Source organism: Dendropsophus ebraccatus, chromosome 12, assembly GCF_027789765.1.
Source record: "Dendropsophus ebraccatus isolate aDenEbr1 chromosome 12, aDenEbr1.pat, whole genome shotgun sequence".
NCBI lineage: Eukaryota > Metazoa > Chordata > Amphibia > Anura > Hylidae > Dendropsophus > Dendropsophus ebraccatus.
In genome coordinates, this window is record NC_091465.1 from 44,682,087 (window position 1) to 44,702,131 (window position 20,045).

The following is a 20,045-nucleotide window of genomic DNA, read 5'->3' on the forward strand; positions in this document are numbered from 1 at the left end:
GTGATGATACTTACATAGGACTGTATGATGGGGGGACATGAGAGTGAGGGCTCAGGAGTGATGATACTTACATGGGACTGTATGATGGGGGGACATGAGAGTGAGGGCTCATTAGTGATGATACTTACATGGGACTGTATGATGGGACACAAGGGAAGAATGTGAGGGCTCAGGAGTGATGATACTTACATGGGACTGCATGTTGGGACACATGAGGAGAGTGTGAGGGCTCAGGAGTGATGATACTTACATGGGACTGTATGATGGGGGGACATGAGAGTGAGGGCTCAGGAGTGATGATACTTACATGGGACTGTATGATGGGACACAAGGGGAGAGTGAGGGCTCAGGAGTGATGATACTTACATGGGACTGTATGATGGGACACATGAGAGTGTGAGGGCTCATTAGTGATGAAACTTACATGGGACTGTATGATGGGACACAAGGGAAGAATGTGAGGGCTCAGGAGTGATGATACTTACATGGGACTGCATGTTGGGACACATGAGGAGAGTGTGAGGGCTCAGGAGTGATGATACTTACATGGGACTGTATGATGGACACAAGGAAAGAATGTGAGGGCTCAGGAGTGATGATACTTACATGGGACTGCATGTTGGGACACATGAGGAGAGTGTGAGGGCTCAGGAGTGATGATACTTACATGGGACTGTATGATGGACACAAGGAAAGAATGTGAGGGCTCAGGAGTGATGATACTTACATGGGACTGCATGTTGGGACACATGAGGAGAGTGTGAGGGCTCAGGAGTGATGATACTTACATGGGACTGTATGATGGACACAAGGAAAGAATGTGAGGGCTCAGGAGTGATGATACTTACATGGGACTGCATGTTGGGACACATGAGGAGAGTGTGAGGGCTCAGGAGTGATGATACTTACATGGGACTGTATGATGGACACAAGGAAAGAATGTGAGGGCTCAGGAGTGATGATACTTACATGGGACTGCATGTTGGGACACATGAGGAGAGTGTGAGGGCTCAGGAGTGATGATACTTACATGGGACTGTATGATGGACACAAGGAAAGAATGTGAGGGCTCAGGAGTGATGATACTTACATGGGACTGCATGTTGGGACACATGAGGAGAGTGTGAGGGCTCAGGAGTGATGATACTTACATGGGACTGTATGATGGACACAAGGAAAGAATGTGAGGGCTCAGGAGTGATGATACTTACATGGGACTGTATGATGGGACACAAGGGGAGAGTGAGGGCTTAGGAGTGATGATACTTACATGGGACTGTATGATGGACACAAGGAAAGAATGTGAGGGCTCAGGAGTGATGATACTTACATGGGACTGTATGATGGACACAAGATGAGAGTGTGAAGGCTCAGGAGTGATGATACTTACATGGGACTGCATGATGGGACACAAGGGGGGAGTGTGAGGGCTCATTAGTGATGATACTTACATGGGACTGTATGACGGGACACAAGGGGAGAGAGGGCTCAGGAGTGATGATACTTACATAGGACTGTATGATGGGGGGACATGAGAGTGAGGGCTCAGGAGTGATGATACTTACATGGGACTGTATGATGGGACACATGAGGAGAGTGTGAGGGCTCAGGAGTGATGATACTTACATGGGACTGTATGATGGGGGGACATGAGAGTGAGGGCTCAGGAGTGATGATACTTACATGGGACTGTACGATGGGACACATGAGGAGAGTGTGAGGGCTCATTAGTGATGATACTTACATGGGACTGTATGATGGGACACATGAGAGTGTGAGGGCTCATTAGTGATGAAACTTACATGGGACTGTATGATGGGACACAAGGGAAGAATGTGAGGGCTCAGGAGTGATGATACTTACATGGGACTGCATGTTGGGACACATGAGGAGAGTGTGAGGGCTCAGGAGTGATGATACTTACATGGGACTGTATGATGGGGGGACATGAGAGTGAGGGCTCAGGAGTGATGATACTTACATGGGACTGTATGATGGGGGGACATGAGAGTGAGGGCTCAGGAGTGATAATACTTACATGGGACTGTATGATGGGACACAAGGGGAGAGTGAGGGCTCAGGAGTGATGATACTTACATGGGACTGTATGATGGGACACAAGGGGAGAGTGAGGGCTCAGGAGTGATGATACTTACATGGGACTGCATGTTGGGACACATGAGGAGAGTGTGAGGGCTCAGGAGTGATGATACTTACATGGGACTGTATGATGGGGGGACATGAGAGTGAGGGCTCAGGAGTGATGATACTTACATGGGACTGTACGATGGGACACATGAGGAGAGTGTGAGGGCTCATTAGTGATGATACTTACATGGGACTGTATGATGGGACACAAGGGAAGAATGTGAGGGCTCAGGAGTGATGATACTTACATGGGACTGCATGTTGGGACACATGAGGAGAGTGTGAGGGCTCAGGAGTGATGATACTTACATGGGACTGTATGATGGACACAAGGAAAGAATGTGAGGGCTCAGGAGTGATGATACTTACATGGGACTGCATGTTGGGACACAAGGGGAGAGTGTGAGGGCTCAGGAGTGATAATACTTACATGGGACTGTATGATGGACACAAGATGAGAGTGTGAAGGCTCAGGAGTGATGATACTTACATGGGACTGTATGACGGGACACAAGGGGAGAGTGTGAAGGCTCAGGAGTGATGATACTTACATGGGACTGTATGATGGGGGGACATGAGAGTGAGGGCTCAGGAGTGATGATACTTACATGGGACTGTATAATGGGACACAAGGGGAGAGTGAGGGCTTAGGAGTGATGATACTTACATGGGACTGTATGATGGGACACAAGGGGAGAGTGTGAGGGCTCAGGAGTGATGATACTTACATGGGACTGTATGATGGGACACATGAGGAGAGTGTGAGGGCTCATTAGTGATGAAACTTACATGGGACTGTATGATGGGACACAAGGGAAGAATGTGAGGGCTCAGGAGTGATGATACTTACATGGGACTGCATGTTGGGACACAAGGGGAGAGTGAGGGCTCAGGAGTAATAATACTTACATGGGACTGTATGATGGACACAAAATGAGAGTGTGAAGGCTTAGGAGTGATGATACTTACATGGGACTGCATGATGGGCCACAAGGGGGGAGTGTGGGGGCTCATTAGTGATGATACTTACATGGGACTGCATGATGGGACACAAGGGGTGAGTGTGAGGGCTCATTAGTGATGATACTTACATGGGACTGTATGATGGGGGGGCATGAGGAGAGTGAGGGCTCAGGAGTGATGATACTTACATGGGACTGTATGATGGGACACAAGGGGAGAGTGAGGGCTCAGGAGTGATGATACTTACATGGGACTGCATGTTGGGACACATGAGGAGAGTGAGGGCTCAGGAGTGATGATACTTACATGGGACTGTATGATGGGACACAAGGGGAGAGTGAGGTCTCAGGAGTGATGATACTTACATGGGACTGCATGTTGGGGGACATGAGGAGAGTGTGAGGGCTCAGGAGTGATGATACTTACATGGGACTGTATGATGGGACACATGAGGAGAGTGTGAGGGCTCAGGAGTGATGATACTTACATGGGACTGTATGATGGGACACATGAGGCGAGTGTGAGGGCTCAGGAGTGATGCTACTTACATGGGACTGTATGTTGGGGGACATGAGGAGAGTGAGGGCTCAGGAGTGATGCTACTTACATGGGACTGCATGTTGGGGGGCATGAGGAGAGTGTGAGGGCTCAGGAGTGATGCTACTTACATAGGACTGCATGTTGGGGGACATGAGGAGATTGAGGGCTCAGGAGTGATGATACTTACATGGGACTGTATGTTGGGGGACATGAGGAGAGTGAGGGCTCAGGAGTGAGCCGGCCCTCATGCCGGCCCCCCTCTGCCGTGTCATCAGCTGCTCAGCTGCCATTGGCTGAGCACAGTATGCTCAGCCAATCGCGGCTGAGCAGCTGATGATGTGGTCTAGCGTGGGTGGGGGTGGGGGGAACACGGGGAAGGGGGCCATTCACATACATAACACACATTACAAAGTTGTATAACTTTGTAATGTGTGTTATTTTGTAAATAAATGTTTAGCGCCGCACTACCCCTTTAAGATATGTTATTGCCACACAAAAGTTGAAATAACTAATAGACACTTATTATGGGAAATGCACCTATATCCTGCACCTTTTATCAAAGGAGAAGTCTGGCGCAGGGCCAAAAGATTTTTTCGGGCTGTGAGTGGGGGAACTGAATAAACAAGACATATATGCCTGTCCCTGCGCAGTGCCGCCTTCTGCTCCTGTACCCCGCTGGCTATCTTCTTAGCTCCCTACCAGCAACGTCACAGCCCGGTTGATGAATGCCCCACTCTGCCAGTCAGTGACTGGGGTGGGACACCACTGCATTCACTGATTGGCTGAGTGGGCTAAATCCCACCCTGGGACGTTGAACCCCCCACCCCCTGCCTGTAGACTTATTTAAGTGAGCAAAGTGATGCAAAGTGGTTCTTTAACATGAACCCACCTATTGAACGGCGCCGAGCACGGGAACGGGGCCTCGGTCCAAAAAACGGACCGCGGCATCGGCTTCCCCGTGCCGGCGCCGTTCGATAGGTGGGTTCATGTTAAAGAGGATGTACCAGGTGGTACATCCTCTTCAAAGAGTATGAAAGAATTACATCTGAGTAGAGATGAGCGAACCTGGAGCATGCTGGAGTCCATCCGAACCCGAACTTTCGGCATTTGATTAGTGGTGGCTGCTGAAGTTGGATAAAGCCCTAAGGCTATGTGGAAATCATGGATATAGTCATTGGCTGTATCCATGTTTTCCAGACAACCTTAGAACTTTATCCAAGTTCAGCAGCCCCAGCTAATCAAATACCAAACGTTCGGGTTCGCTCATCTCTACATCTGAGCAATGCATGCCACTACTTCTTCCATATAGGAGGTGACTTGAAATGGTTTTCACCAACAAAGGCTTTTATGGGAAGTAATAAAGGGGCTATCCAGTGAAAATATTTTTAATTCAAATCCACTTGTTTCACGAAGTTATATAGATTTGTAATAGGGCTGGGCGGTATACCGCAAAAATACCGATACCGTCACTGGCGTCGGTTAACCGACTTCAACGTAGCCAGGACGGTAATTGCGGTATTTTTGTATTTTTATGTCCCCGCGCCTGTCCGATAAACCGCGATATTGATTTAGGCCCATATCGCCCAGCCCTAAGTTGCCACCTCTGTCCAGAGCAGCAGCAAATCCCCATAGAAAACCTCTCCTGCTCTGGACAGTTCCTGTCTCAGACAGAGATGTCAGCAGAGAGCACTGTGTCAGACTGAAGAGAAAACATTTTCATGCAGCACATACAGCAGCTGATAAGTATTGGAAGATGAGATTTTTTAAATAGAAGTACATTACAAATCTATATAACTTTCTCAAGCCAGTTTATTTAAAAGAAAAAGATTTTCGCTGGACAACCCCTTTAACCCCTAGACGACCCTGGACGTAGGGTTACGTCATGGAAGTCTGTTCCCAGACGACCCATGACGTAACCTTACGTCATGGGTGTTATTCCCGCTATGAAGCGCGCTCCGGAGCGGAGCGCGCTTCATAGGAGGTGGGGGCCGGCTGCAGTGAGCAGCCGGGACCTCACCGGTAATGACACGCGGCAGCGATCGCGCTGCCGCGTGTCATTAACCCCTTAAACGCCGCGATCGCGGCGCGACCGCAGCGTTTAAGTGTAAGTGACAGGGGGAGTCCCCTGTCACTTACCGATCGGGACCCCCGCAGTCACACTGCGGGGGTCCCGATCGGTAAAACGGACTGCAGGAGGTCTCTCACCTGCCTCCGTGCGGTCCGATCGGCGATCTGCTACTCCAAGCCTGCACAGGCAGGCTCAATGAGCAGATCGCCGATAACACTGATCAATGCTATGCCTATGGCATAGCATTCATCAGTGTAGAAATCAGACTAATCTATGTACAAGTCCCCCAAAGGGACTTCAAAAGTGTAAAAAAAAAAAAGTTCAAAACACTAACACACAACCCCAAAGCCCCTCCCCCAATAAAAGTCTAAATCACCCCCCTTTCCCATTATATAAATAAAACATATAAAAATGAATAAATAGATAAACATATAATATACCGTAGCGTGCGTAATTGTCCGATCTATTAAAATATAACAAGCGTCATTGCGACCGGTAAACGGCGTACACGAAAAGAGGGGAAAAAGTGCGCAGATTACCGATTTTATGTTACATTATATATTAAAAAAAATCAATAAAAAGTGATCAAAACGTCCGATCTTCACAAATATGGTATTAATAAAAACTAGAGATCATGGCGGAAAAAATGACACCCCATACAGCCCCATAGGTGAAAAAATAAAACCGTTATAAGCGTCACAATAGGCCCATTTTATTAATATTTAATTGCCAAAAAAAAGGATTTCATAAAAAAAAAATACATATAACATTAGAGAATCTGTGTAACCTGCATATGGTTGTGTTCAGACAGACCTATAGAGTAATAGTATCATGTCGCTGTTACCATATAGTTCATTACGTAGACACAGGAACCCCCCAAACATTACCATATTGCATTCTTTTTTATGATTTCACCTATTTATATCTTCATAAATAATATATTTGGAATTCCATCATACATGTTATGGTAAAATGAATGACGCCATTACACAGTACAACTATTCCTGTAAAAAACAAGCACTTACATGGCTTGTAGATAGAAAACTGAGAGTGCTAGAGCTCTTAGAAGGGGAGGAGGGAAAAACGAAAGCACTAAGATCAAAATTTGCGCGGTCCACTGGGTCATTTTGGGCCTGGTCCTCAAAGGGTTAATTCCTTAACCTCTTAAGGACACATGACGTACCGGTGCGTCATGTGTCCGCAAGAGGTGTTCAGAGCCCCCTCCCCTAATAAAAGTTTGAATCACCCCCCTTTTCCCATGTTATAAATAAAAATAAACAAACATGTTTGCTATCGCCCAAACTATTAATTAATTACATTCCTGATCTCGCACGGTAAACGGCGTAAGTGCAAAAAAATCCCAAAGTGCAAAATTGCGCATTTTCAGACGCATCAAATCCAGAAAAAATGTAATAAAAAGCGATCAAAAAGTCGTATATGCGCAATCAAGGTACCGATAGAAAGTACACATCATGGCGCAAAAAATGACACCTGACACAGCCCCATAGACCAAAGGATAAAAGCGTTATAACCCTGGGAATAGAGCGATTTTAAGGAACATATATTTGTTAACAATGGTTTGAATTTTTTACAGGCCATCAGATAAAAAAAAAGTTGTACATGTTATGTATCACTGTAATCGTAACAACTTGAGGAACATATATAACAAGTCAGTTTTACCCCAGGGTGAACGAAGTAAAAACAAAAAAACCCTAAAATGCGGGGGGGGGGGGGGGGGGGGGGGGGGGTTCAATTTCACCACACATTGATTTTTTTCTGGTTTCGCAGTGTACTTTATGCAGAAATTCAGCCTGTCATTGCAAAGTACAATTAGTGACGCAAAAAATAAGGGCTCATGTGGGTCTCTAGGTGGAAAAATGCAAGTGCTATGGCCTTTTAAGCACAAGGAGGAAAAAACGAAAATTGGCTCCGTCCTTAAGAGGTTAAAGCTGACCGGCCAGCATAGCAGCTGCCGAAGCAGCAATGAGGTCGACTCTTGAGTCAATGGAAGTCACATTTCTGTCATGCATAGTTGGTAACCATTGACACCCAAACTTCTTGATAAAGAGTTGACTTTGCCAATGGTTTGACAACAGCTGTGGTGGCAGGTACGTTTTAACGCATTTTTACATACATTTGCATTTGAACACAACCCCACATACATGCATGTGAGAAAGTTACACTGTCACCGCACAAAATTGTGTTGCAACAGTTTAACTCTGAGTCATGTCAGCAAGTGATAGGTCCCTGCTGGGATCTATCATCAGTCGCCTGGGATCATTGTGATTGGTTCATCCTTACAGGTGGACCAATCGCAGTGTTAGTGACAGGGGGTCTTCTGGATGTTATCTACAGTCATGGCCAAAAGTTTTGAGAATGACACAAATATTATATTTTCACATGATCTGCTGCCCTCTGGTTTTTATGTGTGTTTGTCAGATGTTTGCCCATATAGTGTACAGGGCAGGGATCCGCAGCGTACCTTAAAGTGTCACTGTCGTGAATTTTTTTTTTTTTTTCAAAAATCAATAGTCTAGGCGATTTTAAGAAGCTTTGTAATTAGGTTTATTAGCCAAAAAAATGCATTTTTATCATGAAAAAGCAGTTTGAAGCTCTCCCCCCGTCTTCATTGTTCTCCTATGGAGAGAGCTAAAGAAAAGACCAAAACAGGACAACAAAGAGTTAATCTACAAATACCTGACCCATTATCTCCTGGGACAGTCACCACTGACCTGTCTGAGCTCAGATTACAGCTGTCACCCAGCTCTGTGCCTGTAATCCTCTGTTATCCTCTGTTATCTGCTGTCGGCTAACTCCCTCCTTCCTCCTCCCCCCTCCCCTCTCCCTAGAGCAGACAGGGTACGTCTCCTGCAACAAGTCACAATTTTCAGATTTTTTTGCAGTGGATGAAAAAGAGGAAGGAGGGGGGGACCTGGGAAAAGGCTTTTTACATGCAGATAATGGCAGATTTGGCTAATAAACCCAATTACAAAGTTTCTTAAAATCGCCTGGACTATTAATTTCTGCAAAAAAAAAATTAAGACAGTGACTCTTTAACCCCTTCGTGCTGCAGCTAGTTTGGGCCTTAAAGAAGCAGTTCACTTTTTATTTTTTTCTCCCCCCCAGGTAGCCGCTGTCAAGTATACTTACAGAAGATGATCGGTGTCCCGTTCCCGTCGGTCAGTTCCGTCCCGCGGTGCCGTTCACATCGGGCGCGCGCTCACTTCCGCCGGCGCTCTGACTCCTCTTCTCTCCCTTGTCATTTGAACGCCGGAAGTCACGCGCTTCCATAGAGAATGCATGGAAGCGAGTGACTTCCGGCGTATAATCACTGGGCAGAGAAGAGGACTCGCAGCAGCCGGCGGAAGTGAGTGCGCGCCCGATGTGAACGGCACCGCGGGACGGAACTGACCGACGGGAACGGGACATCGATCATCTTCTGTAAGTATACATGACAGCGGCTACCCGGGGGGGCGAAAAAAATAAAAAGTGAACTGCTTCTTTAATGACCAGGCTAATTTTTCAAAATCTGACCTGTCTCACTTTATGCTCTTATAGCTCAGTGATGCTTTAACGTATGCTAGCGATTCTGAGATTGTTTTTTTCGTCACATATGGCACTTTATGTTAGTGGCAAAATTTGGTCACTACTTTGTGTGTTTTTTGTGAAAAACATCAAAATATCATGAAAAATAAAAAAAAATGCATTTTATGAACTTTGAAATTCTCTGCTTCTAAAAAAAGAAAGTCATAGCACATAAATTAGTTACTAAGTCACATTACCAATATGTCTTCTTTATTCTGGCATAATTTGGTAAACATATTTTACTTTTTTAGGGTGTTACGGGGCTTAGAAATTCATCAGCAAATTATCACATTTTCGTGAAAGTTTCCAAAACTGATTTTTTAGGGACCAGTTCTTTTTTTAAATGGATTTAGAAGTCTGGTATCCTGAAAACCCCCATAAGTGACCCCATTTTGGAAACTACACACCTTAAAGAATTAATCTAGGGGTATAATGAGCATTTTAACCCTACAGGGGCTGGAGGAAAGTATTCACAATTAGGCAGTAAAAAAAATGGAAAATTAAAATTTTCCAATAATAAATACGATTAGATTAAAGTTTCTCATTTTCAAAAGGAAAATGAGAGAAAAAGCACCCCAAAATTTGTAACGCAGGTTCTCTTGAGTACAACGGTACCCCATATGTGGGTGTAAACCACTGTATGGGCACACAGCCGGGCTCAGAAGGGAAGGAGCGCCAATTAGCTTTTCCAATGCAGATTTTGCTGAAGAAGTTTCTGAGCGCCAGGTGCGTTTGCAGTGCCCCTGTAGTGTCAGCAGAGAGAAAACCCCCCATAAGTCACCCCATTTTGGAAAGTGCACCCCTCAAAGAATTCATCTTGGTGTGTGGTGACCATTTTGACCCCACAGGTATTAGAGGAAAGTATTCAAAAGAAGACAGTAAAAATGAAAAACTCGAATTCTTCCAATAATATGTTCGTTTAGTTTGAAATTTCTCAATTTCACAAGGAACAAGAGAAAAAAAAGTACCCCAAAATTTGTAACGCAGGTTCTCTTGAGTACAACGGTACCCCATATGTGGGCGTAAACCACTGTATGGGCACACAGGAGGGCTCAGAAGGAAGGCAGCGCCAATTAGCTTTTCCAATGCAGATTTTGCTGAAGAAGTTTCTGAGCGCCAGGTGCGTTTGCAGTGCCCCTGTAGTGTCAAGAGAGAGAAAACCCCCCATAAGTCACCCGATTTTGGAAAGTGCACCCCTCATAGAATTCATCTTGGTGTGAGGTGAGCATTTTGACCCCACAGGTATTACAGGAAAGTATTCAAAAGAAGACAGTAAATATAAAAAACTCGAATTCTTCCAATAATATGTTTGTTTAGTTTGAAATTTCTCAATTTCACGAGGAACAAGAGAAAAAAAGTACCCAAAAATTTGTAACGCAGGTTCTCCTGAGTACAATGGTACCCCATATGTGGGCGTAAACCACTGTATGGGCACACAGGAGGGCTCAGAAGGGAAGGAGCGCCAATTAGCTTTTTCAATGCAGATTTTGCTGAAGAAGTTTCCGAGCGCCAGGTGCGTTTGCAGCCCCCTTGTAGTGTCATCAGAGTAAAATCTTGCCATAAGTCACCCCATTTTGGAAAGTGCACCCCTCAAAGAATTCATTTTGGGGTGTGATGAGCATTTTGACCCCACAGGTATTAGAGGAAAGTATTCAAAATTAGACAGTAAAAATGAAAAACTCAATTATTTCCAATATTATGTTCTTTTAGTTTGAAATTTCTCAATTTTATGAGGAACAAGAGAAAAAAAGTACCCCAAACTTTGTAACGCAGGTTCTCCTGAGTGAAAAGGTACCTCATATGTGGGCATAAACCACTGCATGGGCACACAGGAGGGCTCAGGAGGAAAGGAGCGCCAATTAGCTTTTTGAATGCAGATTTTGCTGAAGAAGTTTCTGAGCGCCAGGTCCGTTTGCAGCGCCCCTGTAGTGCCAGCAGAGTAAAATCTCCCAATAAGTCACCCCATTTTGGAAAGTACACCCCTCAGAGAATTCATTTTGGGGTGTGGTGACCATTTTTACCCCACAGGTATTAGAGGAAAGTATTCAAAATTGGCCAGTAAAAATGAAAAACTCAAATTTTTCCAATAATATGTTGGTTTAGTTTGAAATTTCTCAATTTGACGAGGGACAGGAGAGAAAACGTACCTCAAAATCTGTAACTCAGGTTCTCCCGAGTAAAACGGTACCCCATATGTGGGCATAAACCACTGTATGGGCACACAGCAGGGCTCAGAAGGGAAGGAGTGCCAATTTACTGGAGCAAAACCGCAGCTAGTAATGGTTATTAGAATAGCGCAGTTACTAAAATAAAATAAAAAAAAAATGAGATTACAGGTAATGTGGGGTGGTTACGGGCAACCTGGGGTGGTTATGGGCAACCTGAGGTGGTTACAGGTAATCTGGGGTGGTTACGGACAACATGGGGTGGTCACGGGCAACCTGCTGTGGTTACGGCAACCTGGGGTGGTTACGGGCAACCTGCAGTGCTTACAGACAATCTGGGGTGGTTACGGGCAACGTGGGGTGGTTACGGGCAATGTGGGGTGGTTACGGGCAATGTGGGGTGGTTACGGATAAACTGAAGTGCTTATAGGTAATCTCGGGTGGGTACCTGTAATCTGGCATGGTTACCGCAATCTGGAGGGGGTAATTGGCAATTTGGGGTGGTCAGAGGCAACATGCAGTGGTCAGAGGCAACCTGCGTTGGTCGGAGGCAACCTACGGTGGTCAGAGGCGACGTGGCGTGGTCAGAGGCGACGTGGCGTGGTCAGAGGCGACGTGAGGTGGTCAGAGGCAACGTGGGGTAGTTATGGGCAACGTGGGCTGGTTACGGGCAACCTGCAGTGTTTACAGACAATCTGGGGTGGATACGGGCAACGTGGGGTGGTTACGGATAAACTGAAGTTCTTATAGGCAATCTGGGGTGGATACCTGTAATCTGGCATGGGCACCGCAATCTGGAGGGGGTCATTGGCAATTTGGGGTGGTCAGAGGCGCCGTGGCGTGGCCAGAGGCATCGTGGCGTGGTCAGAGGCAATGTGCGGTGGTCAGAGGCAACGTGCGGTGGTCAGAGGCATCGTGGCGTGGCCAGAGGCAACGTGCGGTGGTTACGTGCAATCTGGGGTGATTACGGGAAACCTGGGGGGGTTATGTGCAACCTGGAAGGGTTACAGACAATCTGGGGTAATCTGGGGTTGGTAAATGTAATTTGGGGTGGTTACGGGCAATCTGTAGGGGGTCACTGGCAATTTGGGGTGGTTACGGGCAATGTGCAGTGGTTACGGGCAACGTGCGGTGGTTACGGGCAACGTGCGGTGGTTACGGGCAACGTGCGGTGTTTACGGGTAATCTGGGGGGGTTAGGGGTAATTTGGGAGTAAACTGCAATTATTACTATAATAAAAAGTGTGTGTTTTATTTTCTTGTATGTTTGTCACTTTTTGTACTTTATACATTCATTTTCACTGTATTACTATGATTACTGTGATATTTTCTATCACAGTAATCATAGTTCAGTGACAGAGACCAAATTGGTCTCTGTCACTTTAAATTTTCCAGAGTTGGCTGGTTGTGAAGCGCATGCGCACTTCATAACCAGCCAGGACGTCAAGGAGGACGGAGCTCCAGGATCAGGTGAGTATATGGGGAAGGGGGGGGGGGTGACTGGGGGACGGGGGTGACAGGGGGGGGTGGGGGGCGACTTGGGGGGTGGGGGGACATCAATTTTTTATCCCGTCACCAATCATTCATGGTGACAGGGGATAAAAAGTGCCGGCGGCACATGGTATAAGCGATCAGCGGTATATAGTATATACCGCTGATCGCTTGTACCGGGACCCCACAGGGGGGTCCGCGATGACTGCCCCATGCTCTCCGCTACCTCCGGTGGCGGAGAGCATGGGGCTTTCATTCATTTAAACGTTTCCATCCCTGCGAACAAACAACGTTTGTTCGCAGGGATGGCGGCGGCCATCTTGGAAATGATGGCCGCCAGGGGAGGGGGGTTAGTGATTCCCTACTAGGGGGGGCTGATCTGGGGTCTGAGGGGACACTTATTTCATCTCCCCCCGCCGTGGATTCACGGCGGGGGGAGATGAAAAGCAGCAGGGGCACCGGTAATCCCCTTTACCGACGGCCGCCGCTATAACGTTGATAGCGGCGATCGTCGCTAGCTGGGGGGATGGGGTGGGGGCCGTCCCGGCCCCGCAGCCTTATTCTCTGCCATCGCCGTAAAAAGCTGATGGCAGCAGAATAAGGACCCTTAGTGAGCGCCGTAAAAAGCCGTATTGGCGGTCACTAAGGGGTTAAGGGTAGCTTCACACGTATCGGATCCGCAGCGGATTTCACCCTGCGAGTTTGCTGCGAAATCCTCTGCGGATCCTGTAGTGTGAAGCTGAATGGGTCCCATACACGCAGCCGACCCGACCCCTTTAAACGGGCCGGGTCCCATCCATGCAGCGGATTTTAACGCAAACTCCCAGCTTAAAGTGTGTGCTGCGGATCCGGTACGTGTGAAACTACCCTAAAGTGTTCCAACAGCAATAAAATGCTGAGGAGGCATTCACTATCCTATGGTCAGGTTCCGAGTCAGTGGAGCTTAGGTTGTGTTTCTACTTTCATCCTCCTAGTGATTCATCACTAGACAAACCCCCTCGTTGGCATGATAGTTTTACTGCACTATCCAGGGACCCCAGCGGGACTCCTGCTACTGCTTATGTGCCCCAGGTTGCAGAGTTCACAGCCAATGTTGTCTTAGTGTAGAAAAGACACTAACCTTTTACCCCAGCCAACACCATTAGTTCCCACTAGACTAGTAACCTTTGAAGCGATCTTAAAATTTTGACTGTCTATTTTAGCTTTGTCTCGGTATTGCCCATTTTTATTAACTGTTTCAACGGCTTACACAGAAAGATGTGTGGCCGATAAAGATAAATTTGAAATCTTCCTTAAAAGGAATGCGATCAGCCAAGGATCAGGCATTTCCCCCTTGGCTGATCATTGGCTCTTTTACATGGGCCCATTATTGACTGCTGGAGCGCTTCTAGCAATGGTCCTGGCTAGGGATGGTCCGAACCGAGTTCGATTCGGGTTCGTACAAACCCTCGGTAATGATTCCCGCTGTCTGCCCGCTCCGTGCAGCGGGCGGATCCAGCGGGAGGACCGCCTGGAAAACTGGGATACAGTCACAGCCATAGGCTGTATCCTAGTTTTCCAGGCGTTCCTCCCGCTGTATCCTGCAAGAATCTGCTGCCGAGTGTTCGGGTTTATACGAACCCGAACCTCGGCAGGTTCGGACTATCCCTAGTCCTGGCCATTAATCAGTTTGTGTAAAAGGACCTTTCTGGTTGTGCCACTAAAAGAAATGGAAATGTCAAAGGGAGTTGTTTAACCCTTTAACGACATCGGGCGTAAATTTACGCCCCCGCGCCCTGGTACTTGCGCAAATGGACGTAAATTTGCGCCCGATGTTTCCCCGATCGCTGTGTGTTCACACACAGCGATCGGGGAAGATGGCCTGCTATAATGTATAGCAGGCCATCTCTGCTCTGCGATCGCTGCTATCGGCTGATCAATACAGATCAGCCGATAGCAGCTGAATACAGCTTTCCGGGTCATCGGTGACCCGGAAAGCAATGGCCATTGGTGCTGTCCAGGACAGCACCCATCGCCATTAATGTCCCCAACAAAGATGGCACCCCCACGATCTAACAGTTAAAAAGTGTCCAGCTGGGTTCTGCACCCCTCAGCTAGGTAGCTGAGGGGTGCAGAACAGGTGTGTGTATAGTGTAGTGCACTATACTCACCTGATCCTGGCCTCCGGAACGAAGATTCGCGGTCCCGCGCGTCCTCTTCTCCTCGTCGCCGCCACTTCTGGGTTCGTTCGGTCTTCGTTCTGTCTTCGTCGGGAATCTTCGGCTCTTCGGGCTTTTCCGTCGCCCCCATCTTCGGCCATCTCCGCCAGCTCCATTCTACTGCCCTCTAGCGGCTGATCAGTGTATATTATACACTGATCATTTGCTTTGGAGTAAAAAGATTATTTATTTTTTTTCAAAATGTTTTTTTTTTTCTTTTTATTCGCCCTAACGCCGCTGAGTGCTGATCAGCATCGCATGTAAGTGCGCCGCTGATCAGCAACTCCTCCTTTTTGGCGTAGGGGCGTTTTTCCCCCCTATATCCTACCGCCACTGTCTGCTGATAAGTGCCGCACATAAGTGCAGCATTTATCAGCAGCTTCTTTTTTGGCGTAGGTATATTTTTTCTTACTGTCAAAAAAAACGTAAAAAAACACTACATTACACCACACTACACAAAATAAAGTTTTACACTACACCAGAACACATTTACATACCCCATATACTAGTCCCGGTATAAAGATGGCCCCCAGGGTGTTCGGCGTCGGACGCATACGTTATTATTGCCTCCGATGCCGAAACAGCCAGTGAGGATGAATGGGGGGATCCTTCTTTCCTCCATCGTCATCATCCTCATCATCCAGTGACGTGTCTGGGGGTAGCGTAGCGTACGCTGCCCCCCAGACAAGTCTTTTCCGCCAGTACCGTCCCAATAAGAAATGATGGTATGGCGTGAAATTCTCCAAACTCTGTGAGAGTACCTCAGGGTACACTTACAGATTTAGGGTACGTGCACACTGGGGAATGGCGAAGGATAACCCTTTGTGCATTCCGCAGCTGGCACCCACCGGCGGACTGATGTGGACGTGCGTCTCCACCCGTGTCATAGACTACATTCTATGCATGGGCGGATTCCATCGTCCATCCAAAGAATGAACACATTGGTCGGGGAGCGGAATCCGCCCGTGCATAGAATGGAGTCTATGACACGGACGGAGACGCGCCTGCATCAGTCTGCCGGTGGGTGCCAGCTGCGGAATGCGTGAAGGGTTATCTGTCGAGATTCCGCAGTGTGCACGTACCCTTAGAGTGTATGAAGGAAGGGACACCTGAATCCTGTATATCCCCCCCACCCCTCCCATCCTCGGAGTTAGTGGGGAGATCATTCGGGAAATGATCTTCCCACTGCTGGATAAAGGTCACCACCTGTACGGGGATAACTTTTATACCAGCACCCCCTCTTCTGGTCCCTCGCTGCACGAGCTTCTGTAGCTTGCGGCACGATCCGAAAATATCAGAAGCAGTAATAAAGCCCTAATATTTAGCAGCCATGGAGCGGACCCAGCGCTTCTGGATATGAAGGACCCCGTATCGCACCAGGACAACATTTTCCAGGTGACGTCCCCCACACTGGAAAACAGGAGACCCCAGAAGAAGTGCAGAGTGTGGTGTAACAGGGGGATCAGGAAGGACGCCATTTTCCAGTGTCCTGATCACCCGGCCTCTGCATACTGGATCGCTTCAAGGCGTACCACACGTCATTGGGGTTCTACATTTTCTAAATTCTGTCCCTTATTCCTATTTCAGGGGTCACGTTGATCCTGGGATTATTCTGATCTCCATTATGGAGTCAGGAAGTAATTTTTCCCCTGTGATGAGGCTACTGTCGTCTGCCTTACGAGGGTTTTTTGCCTTCCTCTGGATCAACACAGGTTGAATTTGATGGACTCCTGTCATTTTCAACCTTATAAACTAATAATTGGCCTAATACCCCCAAATAAATTAGAATTGGCCCTTTTCCCCAGCTAAATAGGTATGGCCGCCATTCCCATTAGAGGATGCCATGATGCAATTACAAAGCCTCTGTGCGGCCAGGACAGTAGAAACCCCCCACACGTGACCCCATTCTGGAAACTACACCCCATAAGGAATCTAACAAGGGGGGCAGCGGGTATATGGCCCCCTGGTGACGGCCACATTTGGGACATGAAAATGAAAAAACAATTATTTATTTTCATGGCACATGTTCGACAAATTTGCTCGTCACTAGTGGGGTCCATATGCTCACTGCACCCCTTTTTAGATTCCTTATGGGGTGTAGTTTCCAGACAGGGGTCACTTGTGGGGGGTTTCTACTGTTCTGGCAGCACAGGAGCTTTGTAATTGCGACATGACCTCCATCCTCCATTCCAGCCTCTAAATGGCGCTCTGTCCCTTTGGTCGCTTGCCCTGTGCCCATATGGCACATAATGTCCACATGTGGGGTATTTTCGTACTCAGGGGAAATTACTCTACACAATTTGTGTTCATTTTCTTTTTTAACCCCTTGTGGAAATGGGGAAAATCAAGGCTAGACCAACATTTAGAGTAAAAAATGCTTAATTTTTACACTAAATCATTGATCTTGCCTTGATTTTTTCATTTTCACAAGGGGTTAAAAGATAAAAAAAACACACAAAATGTGTAGAGCAATTTCCCCCGAGTCTGTAAATACCCCACATGTGGACATAAAGCGCCATATGGGCGCGGGGCAAGCCTCCAAAGGGAAGGAGCGCCATTTGGATTTTGGAGGCTGGATTCGGCCAGAATGGATGATGAACGCCATGTCGCATTTACAGAGCCCTCGTGCTGCCAAAACACTGGAAACCCCCCACAAGTGACCCCATTCTGGAAACTACACCCCTCAAGGAATCTAACAAGGGGTGCAGTGAGGATATGGACCCCTTGATGACGGGCACATTTGTGCCGTGAAAGGGAAAATTTCCCTTTCACGTAACATTGTTCCACATTTGTGCCCGTCACCAGTGGGGTCCATAAGCTCACTGCACCCCTTGTTAGATTCCTTGAGGGGTGTAATTTCCAGAATGGGGTCACTTGTGGGGGGTTTCCAGTGTTTTGGCAGCACGAGGGCTCTGTAAATGCGACATTTCCCTTGAAATCCATTCCAGTGAAATTTAGCTTCCAAAAGCCAATTGGCGCTCCTTCCCTTTGGAGGCTCGTCCTGCGCCCGCTTGGCACTTTATCTCCACATGTGGGGTATTTCTGTACTCGGGAGAAACTGCGCTACACGTTTGGTGTTTTTTTTTCCCTTTATCCCATTGTGAAAATGAAAAATTGAAGGCTAGAACAACGTAGTGTAAAAAAAATTTTTTCTTTTTCACGCCACATTGTTCTGAAAATCTGTGAAGCACCTGTGGGGTCCAGATGCTCACCGCACCCCTTGTTACATTCCTTGAGGGGTGTAGTTTTCTAAATGGTGTCCCTTTAGGGGTGTTTTTTAGGTTTTGAAACCCCAGAGCCTCTGCCAACCTGAAGTGGTACAGTCATAAATTACCAAATATAACGGAGCCATTGAAATTCACTAGGCGCTCCCTTATATCTGAGGCTTGTGGTTGCGTCAAATAATGCAATAGGGCCACATATGGGGTATTTCTATAAACTGCAGAAACGGGGCAATCAATATTGGGGTGCATTTCTCTGCTAATAGGTTTATAATTATGACAAATTTGGATTACAATAAAATCTCTGCACAGAAAATTTAAATTTTCAAATTTCTTGCACACTTAATTTTTATTTCTGTGACTCTCCTAAAGGGTTAAAAAAAATTTTTGGATCTGCTTTTGCAGAGTTTGTGGGGTGCAGTTTCTGAAATGGGGTGCTTTTAGGGGCTTTCTAACATGCAGTCCCCTCAAATACACTTTAAGGCTATGTTCACACTACGTATATTTGAGGCTGTATGTTTGAGGCTGTATAGCAACCAAAACAAGGAGCGGATTGAAAACACAGAAAGGCTCTGTTCACATAATGTTGTAATTGAGTGTATGGCCGTCATTTAATGGCAAATATGTGCTGTTATTTTAAAACAACGGCTGTTGTATTGAAATAATGGAAGTTATTTACCGTTATATGGCGGCCATCCACTCCGCCATATAACGGTAAATAACGGTAATATACGTAGTGTAAACCCAGCCTAATAAGGGTGCGTACATACTACGGAATCTGGGCTAATAACTCGCCGCTTACCCCCATGTGCATTTCTGCCCGTGCCATAGACAAGTCAAGGGGGCTTCTAGCATAAAGAAATGTTCATGAAAATGTACAAATTCGCTGGTAAACTTGAAACCCTAGCATCATAGAAAAGTAAAAGGATGGTGACCAAATGAGCACACAGCCACCAAACATGTAAGGTGGATGTCGCAAAGGCGTTAAACCAGGTGTGCTGTGACTGGTATCCAGCCCTGTGGGAGAGGATGCAGCGGCTTTCAGTTGTGCTTTGTCCTCCTTCCCCCCAGACTGGTTTGATTGACACCCAGAGTCCAGCAAAAATCCCTTAAAAAACTGGAAATTGACACTTTTCCTTTCCCATGGCTGGTCACCAGTCACTGCATGCCTGGTATTAAGCAGCTCTATGAGGCATCACATAGAGTGGTGGAGTACAGCATTGTAATATTGTTTACCTTATCCATCAGGTCAGTGTATGAGGCCTGGGAGAACGGACCTGGGTATTCCCATCTCAGACATTTATGCTTGTGCCTGTTCCCGAGCTTGTGACAGGAATCCTTGTAACAGCCATGACTGAAGATGGGGATATGCTTTTACATGGGTATTAAAAAAAAATAAAATAAAAAAGCTATACTTACCTATTTACTTTGTTGGAATGGCCTGGTTAGCCAATTGGCATATGGCAGCGGCACTGGAACCAGTACAGGGACTATACCTATATATATATATATATATATATATATATATATATATATATATATATATATATTTATACCACCAGAAGAGACTTGTCATAACGTAACTTTTATTTTTTATTATTAACCTCATATTATTGTTTTGTTTCTTACTGCCTTTTCCCATTATACATTCACGTGGCCAGGACTCT

At 46.7% G+C, this 20,045-nt stretch overlaps 1 protein-coding gene across 1 annotated transcript in view; it reads left to right on the plus strand.

The window, feature by feature from the left end:
* SHISA7 (shisa family member 7) overlaps positions 1-20,045 on the plus strand; it is a 374,289-nt gene that overhangs the window by 178,603 nt on the left and 175,641 nt on the right. The window lies entirely within an intron of this gene.